Source organism: Sander lucioperca, chromosome 9 (genome assembly GCF_008315115.2).
Source record: "Sander lucioperca isolate FBNREF2018 chromosome 9, SLUC_FBN_1.2, whole genome shotgun sequence".
Taxonomy (NCBI): Eukaryota; Metazoa; Chordata; class Actinopteri; order Perciformes; family Percidae; genus Sander; species Sander lucioperca.
In genome coordinates, this window is record NC_050181.1 from 21217013 (window position 1) to 21237012 (window position 20000).

Genomic DNA, 20000 nt, shown 5'->3' on the forward strand with positions numbered 1-20000 from the left:
CGTGCAGTTGCTGAATCTGTCTTCATTTCAGATCAACAAAGGTCAGTTTAAAAGATTTTCATCAGATTTTGAGAGGCTCTAGTCACGCTCATCCCGCTCCCCGTTTCCTGGTTAGCTCTCCACCAATCAGATGGGTCATTGAGTCCGACTGCCGGCAGTGCCCGCCCCCCCCCGATTATACATGTCAAATCGGGCAAAATGAAGGCTGACGGCTCCTCTGATGGACGACGGCACAGAACACACTGACCAGACTCCAGTCACCGACCTCGCCAGCCTGTCCAACGGCCGATTATTGGCTCGTGTAGCTGCCTTATATACGGCTCCGTAGTGCGGCTGGACCGCAGATCGGTCGTGGATGAAAAATATTCAATATTTCCGACTCCAAACTCTGCTTCATATAAACACTGTTTATAAAGTTGCGGGATAGCTACCGGTGAGAAATGGATGCGGGATGGGATTACTTTTGGCCACTAAAATTTCCTCTTCAATCGGTTATTTCGTCTTTTCCCTGAGCAGCGCTAATGTTCTTACTTTTGTGTTCTGTCTTTTGCTCCACTGACTCCCTTCGCTCTCTTTAGGTCCTTTCTTTTCTTTCGCTTCTGATTCGTTCTGTTTTGTTGTCTCTATCTTTTTCGTCACCGTTAACGGTAGAGATCCAGTTGACCGTGCGACGCTTCTGTCGCGCCGCGCTCCACTCTGTTCCTATGGGTGACGTCAAGCGACTTCAACGTGCACGCAAAGCATTCTGCTGCGCGTCCAAAAGCTGGCCGATGCCCATCTTTATGCAAATTAATCCGGTGAACGTGACGCGACTATCCAGTAGAAGTAGACCAGGGGTGGCCAACCTGTGGCTCTTGAGCCGTATGCGGCTCTTTGCCTGCTCCTGTGAGGCTCTTCCTGTGTGGCTGGGGGCTGTGTCATTGATTGATTGTTGTTTTTAACTTTTCTGAAACATACAGTATTTCAGATAAGTAAAAAAAAAAAAAAAACACATTTGAATGCATCTGCCAATACATTTGCCAATTATTTTAAAATGGAAAATAATGCAGCAGAGTTTTGAGGACAGATTCTGCAACCTGAGGAAAAACAGCGGCCACAGATCACCTTCCTCGTTAACCCTTTCACTGCTGAATCAGATTGTTTGAAAGCCCCTTTAGTGACAAATGAGTGAGAGAGTTACTTCGAGTGGCCACAACCGAGTTCAAGCAAGACCTGAAAAGGATTGTGGATAACAAAGACTGTCAGGTTTCAGGGTCAATCTAAGTGAGAAAAAAAACTATGAAAACTGCTATGTATTATGACATCAGATCTGGAAGACACTGTTGCTGTTGTAGTGTGGACGTGCATGTGTTGTGTGGCTTTTTGCTATGGTGCGTTTTTTTTTGTGGCTCTTTATACCTAACTGGTTGGCCACCCCTGAAGTAGACGGAAATCTTTTAAACTGACCTGAAGACAGATTCAGCAACTGCACGGCCTATTTCTCTCTTCAAATGTTTTCAGAAACACGTTTCGATGAACTATTTTCGTAAAATACTAGATCGTATTCTGAACGAGCCGTCATGACAGTCTGTTGAAATTCTCGAGAAGCCAAACCCACGTCAGGCGTTCGTCCAATCAGCTGCCGGTCAAGGGCGTGGAGCATCAACCATGGATGTATGAAGCCGCGACACAACGCTTCAGTCTAGGGCTGCAACAACGAATCGATAAAAATCGCTAAAATTCCATTATTAAAAAAGTTGGCAACGAATTTTATTATCGATTCGCGACACGCCACTCAGTCGCGGAGATAAAAGCAATTGAGTTGAGAGCCGTGCGGAGCGAAAGAAAAAAAAAGAGCAGAGCGGAGTAGAGGAAACACGGAGAGAGACCGGAGAGACCCGTAACGTTGTTCTGAAACACACGGCGGAGGCAGAGAAATCAGTATGACCTAAGTCATCCAAGGTGTGGGAGCATTTCACACTAAATAAATTGAAAACGTGTTAATTGCAAGATAAGCAAAAGCGACACGGCATGGCACGGTCACCACGGTGATGATTCAGCACCTAAAACGTAAACATGTTGGAGTCCTTGATGAGGAGGAAGGGAGTTCAACAGCAGGGTAAAGTCACTACACAATCCTACTTCTGTTCCGTTTTGAAGTGAGGAACGTAACGTCCCTCCAGTGGTGCTGGTGTGGTGTTTACTCGTTGTCCAGCTGACTAGCATGACAAGCTAGCGTTAGCTCGTTAATAACAGTAGTACAGCTAGCGTTAGCTCATTAATAACAGTAGTAAAGCTAGCGTTAGCGCGTTAATAACAGTAGTAAAGCTAGCGTTAGCTCATTAATAACAGTAGTAAAGCTAGCGTTAGCTCGTTAATAACAGTAGTACAGCTAGCGTTAGCTCGTTAATAACAGTAGTAAAGCTAGCGTTAGCTCGTTAATAACAGTAGTACAGCTAGCGTTAGCTCGTTAATAACAGTAGTACAGCTAGCGTTAGCTCGTTAATAACAGTAGTACAGCTAGCGTTAGCTCGTTAATAACAGTAGTACAGCTAGCGTTAGCTCGTTAATAACAGTAGTAAAGCTAGCGTTAGCTCGTTAATAACAGTAGTACAGCTAGCGTTAGCTCGTTAATAACAGTAGTAAAGCTAGCGTTAGCTCGTTAATAACAGTAGTACAGCTAGCGTTAGCTCGTTAATAACAGTAAAGCTAGCGTTAGCTCGTTAATAACAGTAGTAAAGCTAGCGTTAGCTCGTTAATAACAGTAGTAAAGCAGGTCTAAAGACACGTTTTATTCACTCGCCTTTTTTGGCCCATTCATTTTTCAATCTATTATGTATATATTCTGTGCTTTGTCCCATATCAGTTATTGTTGACAAATATATTTGTGTGTGTTGTACTTTTTAATTTAATTTTAAAGTTCTTTTATAGCACTTGGTCATCTTAAGCTGTGTTTAAATGTGGTGTACAAATGAACTTAACTCGCACTTACTACAATGATGGTAATAATTTAATGAATAAGCTTCAAGTGAACGTGTGTGTGTGTGCTCTCTTTGGGTTACTTACCTTTACACAACTATTAACTAAAACAACAAGTATGTAAGTATGTATTGAGTTGATGTAAATTAATGCTTTATTTTTAATCCGATTCATCGAAAAAATAATCGACAGATTAATCGATTATTAAAATAATCGTTAGTTGCAGCCCTACTTCAGTCGTGTCGGACAAATGGATCTCTACCGTTACACTGTCACTCTGTCGAAATACGCACACACGTCACGTGGTACGCTCCATAGGGTTTGTCACGTAGTGGCCACGTGGTACGCTCCATAGGGTTTGTCACGTAGTGGCCACATGGTACGCTCCATAGGGTTTGTCACGTAGTGGCCACGTGGTACGCTCCATAGGGTTTGTCACGTAGTGGCCACGTGGTACGCTCCATAGGGTTTGTCACGTAGTGGCCACGTGGTACGCTCCATAGGGTTTGTCACGTAGTGGCCCCGTGGTACGCTCCATAGGGTTTGTCACGTAGTGGCCCCGTGGTACGCTCCATAGGGTTTGTCACGTAGTGACCACGTGGTACGCTCCATAGGGTTTGTCACGTAGTGGCCACGTGGTACGCTCCATAGGGTTTGTCACGTAGTGGCCACGTGGTACGCTCCATAGGGTTTGTCACGTAGTGGCCACGTGGTACGCTCCATAGGGTTTGTCACGTAGTGGCCACGTGGTACGCTCCATAGGGTTTGTCACGTAGTGGTCACGTGGTACGCTCCACAGGGTTTGTCACGTAGTGGCCACGTGGTACGCTCCACAGGGTTTGTCACGTGGTGGCCACGTGGTACGCTCCATAGGGTTTGTCACGTAGTGGCCCCGTGGTACGCTCCATAGGGTTTGTCACGTAGTGGCCCCGTGGTACGCTCCATAGGGTTTGTCACGTAGTGACCACGTGGTACGCTCCATAGGGTTTGTCACGTAGTGGCCACGTGGTACGCTCCATAGGGTTTGTCACGTAGTGGCCACGTGGTACGCTCCATAGGGTTTGTCACGTAGTGGCCACGTGGTACGCTCCATAGGGTTTGTCACGTAGTGGCCACGTGGTACGCTCCATAGGGTTTGTCACGTAGTGGCCACGTGGTACGCTCCATAGGGTTTGTCACGTAGTGGCCCCGTGCGCTGACGTGCACTAACGTATGCAAGTGGCACCGTAACTGGCCAATGAAACATGATCATTACAGCGTTTCAAGCTCTAAATCAAACACAACTAAGCCACACAGCCAACAGACGGGACGCAGCGCTCCACAAAATAAACTTAATATTGCGTACTTATCGAGACACTTTCGATATAATATTGTGCAACGTGATATCAGGATATTATATATAGCCGATATGGAGCTCAACAGTAACCGCCCACTTTTTTTCAGCTCTGTCTCCGGAAGTGTTTTTCCCCATTCAATTGTTTCATTGACATTTTGAAAATTGCTGATATATAGAGTTTTAAGTCTGGAACCATGACAACCAGCTACGAGATGAGTAGTGAGCATCAAACATTTGATTCGGTGCAAAAAAAAAAAAAAAAACATTTTGAAAACGGCAAAAAAGGCAAAAGGTCCGAGACCGTGTACAGAAACTGTCAGAGACTTCAATGGCAGAAGCTCGCTCTAGCCGTTCGCGGTTTCGCGGGTATGGTAAACGTTTTTATGGTAACAGCAAGTTGGACCAATCAGAGACGTTGCTGTTAAGGTTAGGATTGTGGGTAGTGGAGTTTTTCCTCCATTAAATCGCGGATAAAATATGTTTTTTATTAAAACAAGGTTGATTTTATACGGACTTCTAGCTTCTACAGGAGCAGAAACCTTCGTTACACAACCACGTAGACATTATGGGACGGTTTAGACATTATGGGATGGTTTAGACCACGTAGCTCGGGGTCAGTCTACCTCAGATGGTAGAGACATTATGACTGATATTCTAAATCCTTATGGAGAAAATCAACAGGATTTTTACTTCCAGAGTTGGCTGTGGGCGGGACTGTTGAGGTCTATATCACGCACCCCTAGTGGGCGTGTTGCTGAGCTTTTGGACAGATGAGATCAGCTGAGATAATGGACAGCTCCAGACAGGACAGCAAGGAATTATAATAAGTGAGCATGTGTGAGAGGATTGAATGCAGAAAGATGAGAAATAAAGAGGGCCTAAGCAAAAGTCTTCCTGACTGAACTAACAAAATTAACCAAAGTATTGGAGATGTTAAAATGTTGACTTGATGATGGCACTAGATGAAAAGGACAGGGTTTTTTTTCCTGCATAGAGGATTTTTTTGGTACCCCCCAAAGAGTTTTAGCCACCGGCAAAGGAAAATCACAAGTGCCAAACTCCCCTTCTCATCTACAGCTGCTATATTTTACACTGAGAAGCCCAGAATTAACAGTTATTATAAAGAGAGAAACAACACTGAGACTGTAGAGGGAATTGTTATTTTTAGGTCTCACATTTGGAGCTATTTGCAGTCTTCAAAGGGTATTACATAACATTTGATGATATCAGTGAAAAACAATTTGTTGGAGCATTTAGTTTTCAGTGATTTGGCTGACAATTTCTCAGCAAAGTGGCTGTTATTTTTACAGCATTTAGGGCAAAATAACCGGTTGCATGAAGGGTACAGGATATAAATATGATAGTTTGACCTGCCTGCAGTCTGAAAGTATTTATAATCTTGTCGTAGTCGGAGCAGAGTTGGTCTGAAGCTGCACAGACCAGATTACAGAGTGGGATTTTTTTGCAGCAGCTCCACGTGGCACTGAGACATGTTGGGCTTTTACTGTGAAAGGGCCGAGCGGGAGGAAGTGGTCCTGAACGGCACAGAAGAAGCTCCCGACTGTATTCAACAACTTTAACTGAGAGGAACTTAAGTTTACATTTATATTTACTAATGATGAAAGGAGACAAATGTACGTCTTGAGTCTGGATTATCTTTAAAGCCAACTCAAAGATATCCCAAATTTAGCTTTCTGTGTGATGTGTCAGCTATAGACGTCAGACAGAGAAGGCTTAGGACTCTGCTGCATGGTGTTAAAAGACAACTGGAGATAATTCCTCTTGACAAACCAGAAAAAGACCTAAAAATCTTTCTTCATCTGGCAGTATGACATCAAACTAAAAGCTGGGGACTGGCTGTGGTGCGGCAGGTTTCCCCCCCCTCCTCCTCAGGCAGAAGACAACCTTTAACGCAGCACAGCGTATTGATGTCCAATAAAAAGGGACCTCTGAGGAATTGTGGGAGATGTAAGGAGATCATTTTACTGTGAAACCAGCGAGCGGTTTCCCAAGTTAGAGGTTTACGTTTGACAGCAGTTTGACTGGATACACATGAGGGAAGAGGGGGAACTGGTTCTTCATCCTGGAAACCACAACACAGAGGTTTTACACTCACCTAAAGGATTATTAGGAACACCTGTTAAATTTCTTGTCAATGCAATTATCTAATCAACCGATACCATGGCAGCTGCTTCAATGCTTTTAGGGGTGTGGTCTAAGCAACTTTGAGCGTGGCCAGACGGGCTTGTCTGAGTATTTCACAATCTGCTCAGTTACTGGGATTTTCACACACATACACAACCATTTCTAGGGATTACAAAGAATGGTCTGAAAAAGGAAAAACATCCAGTATGCAGCAGTCCTGGGGGCAAAAACGCCTTGTTGATGCTAGAGGTCAGAGGAGAATGGGCCGAGTGAGTCAAGCTGATAGATCAACTTTGACTCAAATAACCACTCGTTACAACTGAGGTATGCAGCAAAGCATTTGTGAAGCCACAACACGCACAACCTTGAGAGGGATGGGCTACACCAGCAGAAGACCCCACCGGGTACCACTCATCTCCAGTAACAATAGGAACATGAGGCTACAAATTTGCACAAGCTCACCAAAATTGGACAGTTGAAAACTGTAAAAATGTTGCCTGGTCTGATGAGTCTCGATTTCTGTTGAGACATTCAGATGGTAGAGTCAGAATTTGGCGTAAACAGAATGAGAACATGGATCCATCATGCCTTGTTACCACTGGGCAGGCTGCCTATCAATATGGGCCAACATTTCAAAGGAAAGTCACGAGTGCCAAAGCGTCTGATTTTCAGCAGCCAGCCTCTCTATCATCAACAGCCTTTATATTTTAAGCGTGCAGCTGGCACTGATTTCCCTGGATCTGAATGCTCCGCTGTGAAGCTAGCGCTAACGGGATGTCCGTTTGCAGAGTCAGGCTGAACAGGACTCTCCAGGTGATCACGCTGCACACGGGGAACCGACGGCACAGCAAGAAGCTGCAGCTGACCGACGACAACCCTGCATACAGTCTCGACCTCGCTAACGTTTCATCACTTTTGGCGTTTTTCCATCACACGGTACCTGCTCGACTCAGCTCGACTCTACTCGCCTTTTTTGGTTTTCCATTATGATAAAAACAGCCCGGTCTCACGGCAGTTGGTGTAAATGTCACGTTATTTAATCTATTGATACGTGTTCACAGGGACGTTTCTCTCGTTTTTTACGTGGTGGCCAGCACAAAAATGTGAATTATGTATTTCAATGGGAAGCATATTTTGTGGCCACAGCACAAAAATGGTAGGGAGTAGAATAAAGAGCCGAAAATCCGCGTAGGGAGGTTGGTCGGGGGAGTGGATGGGTCAAACAACAGAGGACTTTCACTTTGTTTCCCGTAGTCTTCCTAATCACAACCGTCCCGTTATTGTCGCACGTCCCCCGCGGCCGTCTCCTGGCATGTGAGGTGCCCTTTCCCCGTAGGGTTTTTCCTAAACCCAACCTCCGCCATCCCGTTATTGCCACGGCTGTCTCGCAGCCGCTTCCCGGCATATGGGGCGTCCTTTTCGGGCAGTCTCCCGGTAAAAAAACGAGAAAAACGTGCCCAAACAAGAAAAACGTGCCTGTGAACACATAAAAATAACATGACATTTACACGTAAAAAACGAATCGTCACTAATCACTGCATCATCATTGCACTGAATAAACCCCAAATTATATTAAAGAAATGAACTGAGCATTAATTTTACTTGCAAAGAGCGTTGTATGGAACCATATTTGTTATTTTTGGGCAATTTGCTTGAAAGAAACCCATATTTCTGATATAGAAACTTTGGCAACCGGTCAAATATGACCTGAGGACAACAGGTCCGCGCTAGCCTCGTTAAAGCTCCAAACTCACTGGATTAGCATGAAAACATGTCCCAGAGAGAGACAGAGTAGGTACACATCAGTTAATAACTCCTAGGTTCGTTTTGCGCCGGAATTGTCCTTTAATCGATCATTAAAATAGGCGATTGACTAATTGTAATCTTTGCAGCTGTACCGAGAATAAGGTGGTTCAGGTGCATGTGTAGAAATGTAGTTTATACAGAAATGTAGAATAAAAGAGAGACCCAAATGATCACAAGATGACATTTTCACAGTGACACAAATAACTCAAAAGATCACAAGACTACGACGAGGTCCTTGGTCCACTTGTTATTGTCGAGCTCCAGAAATGAAAATCAGATTAAAGTGAGTGGACAGATAGCTGGCTGATCAGAGAAACAGCCCTCTCTGTGATCACGTTAACCAGTTAGACGGCCGAGTCTGACACAAGAGCTCCTGTTGTAAAGTCTAAGAAAAGACCACATCTATTTAGACTGCTGCTGCTGCTGTTATGGGAGCCGCTACGTCCCGGAAAACTCAAACTCACCACGCCCGCACGGTGCAGGGGTCAACAACCTGGATCAAACCCTGCTTTAACATTTTAAAATTAACATCGACAACTAATTGTCCAAAAAAACAACTCGGAAAAGGAAATAAAAACGTAGAAAAAAGTGAGAAAAAAACATTTGAGTTTAAGAATTAAAAAAAAAAAAACTAGAAAATGTCAGAAAAGTTTTACTTTTTTATGTACACACACACACAAAGACACACGCACTCAAAAGACACACAGACACACGCACACACAAAGACACACAGACACGCGCACACACAAAGACACACACACGGACACACAAAGACACACGCACACACAAAGACACACACACACACATGGACACACAAAGAGACACACACAAAGACACACACACACATGGACACACAAAGAGACACACACAAACAAAGACACACACACACACACACACTGACACAAAGACACACAGACACGCGCACACACAAAGACACACACACAAACACATGGACACACAAAGACACACAGACACGCGCACACACAAAGACACACACACATGGACACACAAAGACACACACAAAGACACACGCACTCAAAAGACACACACACACGCGCACACACACACACACACAAAGACACACAGACACGCGCACACAAAGACACACACACATGGACACACACACATGGACACACAAAGACACACACAGACACGCGCACACACAAAGAGACACACACAGGGACACAAAGACACACACACACTCAAGACACACACACTAAGAGACACACACACTCAAGACACACACACACACACACTCAAGACACACACACTAAGACACACACACACACACTGACACAAAGACACGCGCACACACAAAGACACACGCACACACAAAGACACACGCACTCAAAAGACACACACACACACACACACACACACAAAGACACAGACACGCGCACACACAAAGACACACACAGACACGCGCACACACAAAGACACACGCACTCAAAAGACACACACACACACACACACAAACACGTGCACACACAAAGACACACACACACGGACACACAAAGACACACAGACACGCGCACACACAAAGACACACACACACACGGACACAAAGAGACACACACTAAGAGACACACACACTGAGACACACACACTCAAGAAACACACACTAAGAGACACACACACTAAGAGACACACACACACACACGAATGGCCGATACATTTTATAGTTGATAGCTAATCGATTCATCGTTGCCGCTCTAAACTAAATAATCATTATTTGCCCCCCCCCCTACACCTTTAATACCATAATATAATAACAACCTGCAGAGTTCAGACACACTGCAATTAGCTGAGTAACGTCCAAATCTTTGGGGCTGAAATCTGAATGTTGAATTGATTAAATTGAAAAAAGATTCGATGGATGCCATCTGTTTTTCTGAGAGGAATCAGGCCAGTCCGAAATGAAAGAATAAGTCTCTCTCTCTCTCTCTCTCTGTGTCTCTCTCTCTCTGTGTCTCTCTCTCTCTGTGTCTCTCTCTCTCTGTGTGTCTCTCTCTCTCTGTGTCTCTCTCTCTCTATCTCTGTATCTCTCTCTCTCCCTCTCTCCCATTCGAGGGGAGGGTTAGGATTATGGACTGGGGGTAATCGTCGTGTCCACAGAGGGATTACACTGGGCTCGGCCGGCCACAGACATCTCTTTTTGGGGGTTTTGGCAGATTGGAAAACTGTGTGTCGCAGAAATCTATTTTTCATCAGATGCTGGGACGTCAGGGTGAGCGTGACAAACGCAACGAGGCCCGGGACACTCGAGGGCATGGATGCTGCGTCACTACATGTAAATATTATATTCAGGATGTAAATCGATTCAACTCATCACAATGAGTTGCATGATTGTCCATAGTTAACTCACGAATCACACATATTTTAATCTTTTCTAAATGTACTTTAAAAAGGGTTATTTTTCAAGTTGTTTAAGTGGTACGTGAGACTGGACGTACTCCGGTGGTAACTCACATTGACAGTACATGCAGATAACTTTACTTTGAATTACTTTTGCCAATCAAAAGACCGTAGCCTACGTAAGGGGCCTGAAGTTTATATTTGTACCTTGGTGTGGGTGTGTGGATCTCTTTAAGAGAATAGCAGGGCCGGCGTGCGTGTGTGTGTGTGTGTGTGTGTGTGTGTGTGTGTGTGTGTGTGTGTGTGTGTGTGTGTGTGTGTGTACACACAGTGGCTTGCATAAGTTTACACACCCATGCTAAAATTGACTAAAAAGAGGAATAAAAAAAACATTTTGGAAATTTGGAGATCTTAATGCCTTAATTAACAAAATTAGGAAAAATCCAACCTTTAAGGACACCAATTTTCTTTGTGAATGAATAATGTATCGTAGATAAATAAATGTTCTTCCTTAAAATACAGGAGGTATAAGTACGTACACCCCTATGTTAAATTCCCATAGAGGCAGGCAGACTTTTATTTTGAAAGGCCAGTTATTTCATGGATCCAGGATACTATGAATCCTGATAAAGTTCCCTTGGCCTTTGGAATTAAAGTAGCTCCACATCATCACATACCCTTATTTCAGTTAGCCTAATAGCTGGTTTGATTTGCATTGAGAGATGATCTTATGGTCTGCCAGGCAGTAGCACAGCTAACAGATAAGAAAGCGAGTGGGCCAGACCACATTACAGCAGAGCACCTTAAGTTTGCTATCCCAAAAGGTGGCAGTACTGCTTGCCATTTGCTATTTTCTGGATTCATGACCCATGGCCTGCTACCTGAATCCACACGGTCTATTACTCTTGTGCCTGTCATCAAGGACAAAGCTGGCAAGGTTGGGAGTTTGGATAATTATAGGTCGATAGCCCTAGCCAGTGTGATATCTAAAGTACTAAAAAGAATTTTGCTTGATCGTCTATGTCCTTATATTGGTACCACCGACGATAAATTTGGCTTCAAAGCTAAGCTTGGTACTGATTTGTGTATTTATGCCTTGAAGGAGGCAACACCGGGGTACATAAGGCAGAATTCATCTATGCTAGTTGGGTTTGTTGATGCTTCCAAGGCCTTTGATAGAGTCAATCATCATAAGCTATTTGAAAAACTGAGCCAAAGCGGTAGCCTCGTGAGACCGTCCTGATCTGGCGAGCTCCAGTTTTCCACTCGCAGATCAGTCTGGCATCTTGAGATGGGGAAAATTTGGAGCCGTTCGCCAAACGACCGACCAATCAGCGTTGGTTTTGAGGCGGGTTTAGGTGTGACGCAACAAGAAGCGACTGGCGGCTTCCACGGATGAGATGAGGGTAGCTATCGCGCAAGTTTTATCCGAATTAGAAAGTATTCCTTCATTGAAAGAAGAGCAAAAAAACGGCAGGCTTTTCTCAGAGGAAAAGATGGTTTTGCTCTTCTCCCGACTGGTTTCGGCAAGAGTTAGATATATCGTTGCTCTGATTGGTTGATTTGGCCCGTCTATCACCAACATAGGTGGTGATAGACAGATGGTTTATCCAATCAGCTAACCAGGATTTTCGCCCCTTCCCAAAAGTTCTCCAACGGAAAGTTCCCAGATGGATATGCCGAGAAAATGCCAATCCATCTGGCGGAGTGAGGTTACCAAAGCGGTACCAAAGAATCCTGGCTTACTGGTATGCCAACCAGAGTATGAAGGTTAAACGGGGTAATACAGTCTCCGCCTCCTTTGGGGTAAGTAATGGGGTACGTCAGAAGTGGTTACTCTTGCCAACTTGTACATGGATGAGTTATCCAACCAATTGACAAGATGCAAAACTGGCTGTGTGATTGGTAACACCTTGGTTAACCATCTCATGTATGCTGATGATCTGGCCATTTTCTCTCCCAGCAGTGCTGGTTTTCAGCTGCTACTGAATATCTGCTCTGAATATGGGGCAGTGTTTCCTCTATGTTGATAGCATAGTGGCAGTCCGCCACGGTAAAATTTCCAGCGCCACGGTATCAGAAATAGGGCAGACGCACAACAGGGTTTCCGCTATGTACACCGTGCACCACCGCTCCTTCAGCTGTTTATGAAAAGTCATAAAGTCGCAGCGCCGTCTGCTCTACTGAACTCAAGCGAACTGTCATCCGCTCTCTAAAATTCTAGAGGAAACACTGGGGGGTGAAATATGATGTGTTGTATAATGGTAAGAAGAGTGCTGTCTTGATATGTAGGACAAAAGTGGACAAAGATATTGGTTTTCCAGACTTTTATCTATCAGGACAAGTGATTGAAAGAGTGTCTGTAATAGAATTAAATATGTGGGTCACTACATTACAGATCAGTTATCTGATGATGAGGATATATACAGGCAGCGTCGCATATTATACGCCCAAGCTAACATGTTGGTAAGAAAATTCCACATGAGCACGAATGTCAACATTTTTTGTTTAAAGCATATTGCACTCCTTTGCATACTGCTCCCTTATGGACTAAAATAAAAAGGCAAGCATGCAGAAGCTTAAGGTTGCTTATAATGACTCTATGAGGATACTGCTCAACAAGCCCAGGTGCTCTAGTGCAGTGTTTCTCAAATGGGGGTACGTGTCCCCCTAGGGGTACTCTGGAGGACTACAGGGGGTACGTGTCCCCCTAGGGGTACTCTGGAGGACTGCGGGGGGTACGTGAGATATTTAACAAAATGTTAGTAATAGTTAGAAGGCTGTTGTAACTGAACATTGATCCTCTTTATGTAGACTTTTTTTTTTTTCCTACCAAAAATCTGACATTTGTGTCTCCTTCTTTGGACCTATTTTATCCTTCCTTCCCTCTACTGTCCTTCTTTTTACAAGTTTCTCGCTTTTTTCGAAGTTATGTCATTGTTTTTGAAGTTTGTGATACTATTTTTAACCTATACTTGCCTTACTTCATTCCTTCTATCATATTTTTCCAAGGTTTTGTCATTTTTACAATTTTTGTCTCCTTTTCTCATCGGCATTTAAATGTTTTTTTCAGTTAAAAGGCTGTTTAGTAAATCTATCGCTGACAACGCTGTACATAGACTTTTTTTTTCTACCAAAATGATTAGCGCTGGTCAGAGGGTACTTGGCTTAAAGAATCAATTCAAAAGGGGTACATTATTGAAAAAAGTTTGAGAACCACTGCTCTAGTGCAAGTGACCTGTTTTGTAATGCAGGGGTCAGCACCTTCCAGGCACTATTGAGGAGTCTTATCTACAAATTCATTTGTCGCCTGAACGTCTCCCAGAACAGCATTGTTATGCTGTTAGTAAATCCTACGTTTAGTGCCATACGATACCAATCATCACTATGGAAACACTGGTATAAGTGTCTTCTATAAATGTAGTATTGTTGTTTCCTTTGTTTTTATTTCTTTGTATATGTTTCTCTTTTTAAATGTATATTGTATGTCATGTCTGTGTCTTCTGAATGGACTGAGTCTGGAATAAAAAGTTGATGATCTAGGTATGGTGAAGGGTATGTGATGATGTGGGGTATGGTGAAGGGTATGTCATGATGTGGGGGTATGGTGAAGGGTATGTCATGATGTGGGGGTATGGTGAAGGGTATGTCATGATGGGGGGGTATGGTGAAGGGTATGTCATGATGGGGGTATGATGAAGGGTATGTGATGATGTGGGGGTATGATGAAGGGTATGTGATGATGGGGGGTATGGTGAAGGGTATGTGATGATGTGGGGGTATGGTGAAGGGTATGTGATGATGTGGGGTATGGTGAAGGGTATGTGATGATGTGGGGGTATGGTGAAGGGTATGTGATGATGTGGGGTATGGTGAAGGGTATGTGATGATGTGGGGTATGGTGAAGGGTATGTGATGATGTGGGGTATGGTGAAGGGTATGTGATGATGTGGGGTATGGTGAAGGGTATGTGATGATGTGGGGTATGGTGAAGGGTATGTGATGATGTGGGGGTATGGTGAAGGGTATGTGATGATGTGGGGTATGGTGAAGGGTATGTGATGATGTGGGGTATGGTGAAGGGTATGTGATGATGTGGGGTATGGTGAAGGGTATGTGATGATGTGGGGGTATGGTGAAGGGTATGTGATGATGTGGGGCTATTTTAATTCCAAAGGCCAAGGGAACTTTATCAGGATGTGCCTGCAGGCTACGGCGTAGGGTCGGTATCTCCACGTAACTACGTACGTAGCCACGGCGTCGATTTAACTCAGGAGTATAAATCACGCTTTAGTCACTGTGTATGTAACATGTAATTATTATATTAGGGCTGTCAATCAATTCAAATATTTAAATCATACTGAATCGCATTATCATCAAGTTAACTTGCGATTAGGGCTGCAACCAACGATTATTTTCACAGTCAATTAATCTGTCGATTATTTTCTCGATTAATCGATTAGTTTGAGCTATAAAAATGTCAAAACATGGTGAAAAATGTGGATCAGTGTTTCCCAAAGCCTAAGAGGACGTCCTCACATGTCCTGTTTTGTCCAAAGCTCAAAAGATACTCAGTTTACTGTCCCAGAGGAGAGAAGAAACTAGAAGATCTTCACATTTAACGAGCTGGAATCAGAGAAATCTTATTTTTTTTAATAAAAAAATGACAAACGATTAATCGATTATCAAAATAGTTGGCGATAAATTTAATAGTTGACAACTAATCGATTCATCGATTCATCGTTGCACCTCTACTTGCGATTGATCACAAATTAATCACACATTCATTTATCCTGACAAAATGTCAGACTCGTCACCGGACGACGTGTAAAGGGATCTGATGCGACTGTGCTTCATGCCGCAGAGCGAAGCGGAGGAGGATGAAGACGAGCAGAAAGCAGGCCACAGAGTTCACACTGATGATCTCCACTCATCTATAAGTGATGAAGATGCAGAGAGGAGGAGGAGGAGGAGGACGGGGAACTGGATGTTTGCACAAACTGAAGGACACCTTCCCTCCTGAACCAGAATCTGCTGATTAGAGAGTTAAATCTGAGTGGAGATTTAAAGGTCCCATGTCATGCTCATTTCCATGTTCATATTTGTATTTTGGGTTTCTCCTAGAACATGTTTACATGCTGTAATGTTCAGAAAACATTACGTTTTTCCTCATACCGTGTGTCTGAATATTCCTGTATTCCCCCTCAGTCTGAAACGCTCCGTTTTAGCTCCTGTCTCTTTAAGCCCCCCCCCCCTCCTGAAAAAGCCCAGTCTGCTCTGATTGGTCAGCATGTCCGGGTCTTTCGCAGCTATGCTCTGCGAGTCTCTGCACCGTCATTGCAGCCGGGGAATGACTGTAACAGCACAGTAGTACCACTTTCTACATATATATAGTATAGTTGTGACATCACAATCTTACAGAAGTCCCCGTGATGTGAAGGCTTGTTCGCGTACATTCAGCCCCATAAATATTTCATCGGTGACGCTAGTTTCTTTTACATTAGCTTTCCCTTATGACACAAGACACGTTAAGTGATTATATTACGTAACACACGTAGTGAGTACTTTTGTTTCCACAGGGCATCCTTTGCATAAACACTCGGCTTGGCTTAAATGTCAGTATCAGAGTCAGTCAGTCCTGGGAAACTCGAACAGATCGGACCACATTCCTGCTGCTCAGCGTCAGTTAACCCCGCAGCAGCGTCTCAGTGTCCTCTGGTTCCCGTTAGCTGGCATCGAGGAGCAACAACACGCTGCTGCCAACACACAGACATGCACGCATGCACACACACACACACTATAGGTGAGGATACAGAGAGCAGCCTTTCTGGAAGCCGTGCAGCTGAAGGAGTTGCTAACTCGACCCAAACAGCTGACAAATTCATGCAACGCTTCAGAGGAAAGGACGTCTCATCTCTCAAAAACACATTTCCTTGGTTCCTCTCTCCTCGCGTGACTTCCTCTCTCCTCGCGTGACTTCCCAAGACACTGTCATTGTAACAATATTTTGAGTTTCTATGGTTTTTAAAGGTTCTAATTTTGTAATTTCCACCTCTTGAGGACGTGTATTGATGCTGACATTTTCAGACAAACTAAACAATTTAAGAATGATCATTTCTTTCACATTGGCTCTGGTCAAGAAGTTAAAGTGTGTGTGTGTGTGTGTGTATGTGTGTGTGTGTGTGTGTGTGTGTGTGTCACTTGTCAGTCAATAAATGCATTGCATTCTATATCCTAAAATCTTCTTAAATAACTGGAAAACAAAACTATGAGGTTCTCAAGAGGTGGAAATTACAAAATTAGAACCTTTAAAAACAATAGAAACTCCAAATATTGTTCCAATGACAGTGTCTTGGGAAGTCACGCGAGGAGAGAGGAAGTCACGCGAGGAGAGAGGAAGTCACGCGAGGAGAGAGGAAGTCACGCGAGGAGAGAGGAAGTCACGCGAGGAGAGAGGAAGTCACGGGAGGAAGTCACGGGAGGAGAGAGAGGAAGTCACGGGAGGAAGTCACGGGAGGAGAGAGGAAGTCACGCGAGGAGAGAGGAAGTCAGGGGAGGAGAGAGGAAGTCAGGGGAGGAGAGAGGAAGTCAGGGGAGGAGAGAGGAAGTCAGGGGAGGAGAGAGGAAGTCAGGGGAGGAGAGAGGAAGTCAGGGGAGGAGAGAGGAAGTCAGGGGAGGAGAGAGGAAGTCAGGGGAGGAGAGAGGAAGTCAGGGGAGGAGAGAGGAAGTCACGCGAGGAGAGAGGAAGTCACGCGAGGAGAGAGGAAGTCACGCGAGGAGAGAGGAAGTCACGCGAGGAGAGAGGAAGTCACGCGAGGAGAGAGGAAGTCACGCGAGGAGAGAGGAAGTCACGCGAGGAAGTCACGGGAGGAGAGAGGAAGTCACGTGAGGAGAGAGGAACCAAGGAATAGTGTTGTTAGAGAGCTGAGACGTCCTTTCCTCTGAAGCGTCACATGAACTCCTCCACTTGCGTCTTAGTCCCTCCCACCGAGGAGGCACGGGAGAGACGCGAGGAAGGGAAGCAAGTGTGGAGGAGTCGAGGAGGCAATTTAAGCGACATGAGATGCAGCTCTAGATTCGGTCACTCTTCTCTGACTGAAGAAGCTGCGTTAAAGACTTCCGGTTCCGGGTGCAACGGTTGCCAAGCGCTCTAAGATGCAAACCATGAATCCATGAATTAATTCCTTTACAATTTAAATACCAAAACAATGTTTTTTTGCAGGCTTAAAAAGTTAGAGTTGGTATTTAACAAGATAGATATAAAAAAAAGGAAGTTCTTACTTTACTTCCTTTCCATCTTTGCCTCCTTTCTTTCATCCTTTCCTTCCCTCTTTTTTCCCCTCCTTCCTTCGCTACGTACTTCCCTTCTTCTGTCTTCTTTCCTTCCCTTTCTCCATTCTTCGTTATTTATTCTTCCTTTACTTTCCTTCTTCTTTCCATCCTTGCCTCCTTTCTTCCCTTCTTCAGTCCCTCCAGAGAAACGCGCATTTTTTTTTTCAAATACGCCGCACTTTCGCTGCATAAATTGCCGATTTCTGCGCAAAATATGCGGGGCTTGTATGATTTCGTAATCCCCGCATTTTCATTGCAAAAAAGTCCCATATATCTTAGCAGAAAGTTGAAAAATGTTGCATTTACTTCACACAAGAGCAGCCATTTTCCCGTTGCCATGGGAACGTTATGAAGTGACGTAATTACGCGACGTGAACATCATCGAAAAGCTGCAAACCCCGCGATGAAGCCACGATGGAACCGCAGTTTTTGCAAGTTCCAGCAATTTTCGCAATTTCATTGCATAAAAATCCTGCATACTACATCGCATTTTTTAAGAAAACGTGCAACCTGCAACAATCGGTTAGTACTTTTAACACTTTAAATGTCAGTATCAGAGTCAGACACACGCACACACCTTCAACAACCTCTCCACCATCCTCTCCGCTGCTGTTTTTTCAGCCGATTCCTTCCGTTTACCATCCACACACATGCTGCTGCTTCTGCTGTTTGTGTTGTATGTGTGCTCCAACTCTCAGCCCCCGAACGGTCACACCGGCACACTTTATGACCTCTCGCCCCGCTGCGATGGCTCAAACAAACACCAGCACGGCTGCAGCCACGGCGGCACACTCTTTCCTGCAGATCTACCAACATGGCGGAGGTCGGCAGGAGCCGTTAACCCTCTATCAGGTTATACGTGACTTCTGATAAGTCCTTAAATCAGTGGTTTACCCCCCACTAAAATATGGATTTCTTTCAACCAAATTGCCCAAAAATAACATGGATGTACGTTGTATACAACCCATACAACATTTACAAAAAAAAAAAGTGATTATTTACATTCAATTGTTGGTGTTTTATTCTATTTCATAGCATTTACAAAAATATTTAAATGGTTTCAAAACATTTTCCTGTGATCCACTCAACATCCTCTGGTCTTTACTAATAGTCAAAATAATTCATAATTTCTGCTTTTTTTAACTTAAAACTTTGGTATAATGTCATGTAAATTAGGTTTATTGACCATGAATTTTGTTTAAACGTTAAAAAAGTGACAAAAGCATCGAAAAGGGGGACAAAAACGTTGAGAAAAGCGCCAAAAAAATCTATTTCAATTATGACCCCGAAGGACAACACTACACTGACTCAGTGTGTTACATTTATGCACATTTTTGCAAATATTTGGTTATTATTAGAGATGCACCGATAGACCGGCCGGTGACCAGAATTGGCCGGTTTTCACGTGCTCGGCCATGACCGGCGACCGGCAGGTCAGTCTGACATATGGTGATTTCATGCTGGTCAACGCTCCAATTAACTGACAACATAAGTTATACCAGTTACAGTTCTCAAGGACGCACGCACACACGGACGCCACAGCACGGACGCCACAGCACGGACGCCACAGCACCGTCTCTTTCTCCTTTCTCTCAACTTTTCCACCGTGTGTCGCGCGTACCCGCTCGCGGTGTGAAGCGCGTGTTGGCGCTATTCTGTCTATAGAATAGTCTGGTAGGACCAGGCTAGTGTACCAGAGTCTGGTAGGATCAGGCTAGTGTACCAGAGTCTGGTAGGACCAGGCTAGTGTACCAGAGTCTGGTAGGATCAGGCTAGTGTACCAGAGTCTGGTAGGATCAGGCTAGTGTACCAGAGTCTGGTAGGATCAGGCTAGTGTACCAGAGTCTGGTAGGATCAGGCTAGTGGACCAGAGTCTGGTAGGACCAGGCTAGTGGACCAGAGTCTGGTAGGACCAGGCTAGTGGACCAGAGTCTGGTAGGACCAGGCTAGTGGACCAGAGTCTGGTACGACCAGGCTACTGGACCAGAGTCTGGTAGGACCAGGCTAGTGGACCAGAGTCTGGTAGGACCAGGCTAGTGGACCAGAGTCTGGTAGGACCAGGCTAGTG

At 44.5% G+C, this 20000-nt stretch overlaps 1 protein-coding gene across 9 annotated transcripts in view; it reads right to left on the minus strand.

Annotated features, from left to right (window-relative positions):
* LOC116052734 (discs large homolog 1-like protein) overlaps positions 1-20000 on the minus strand; it is a 186833-nt gene that overhangs the window by 161428 nt on the left and 5405 nt on the right. The gene's annotated exons all lie outside the window — the stretch shown is intronic.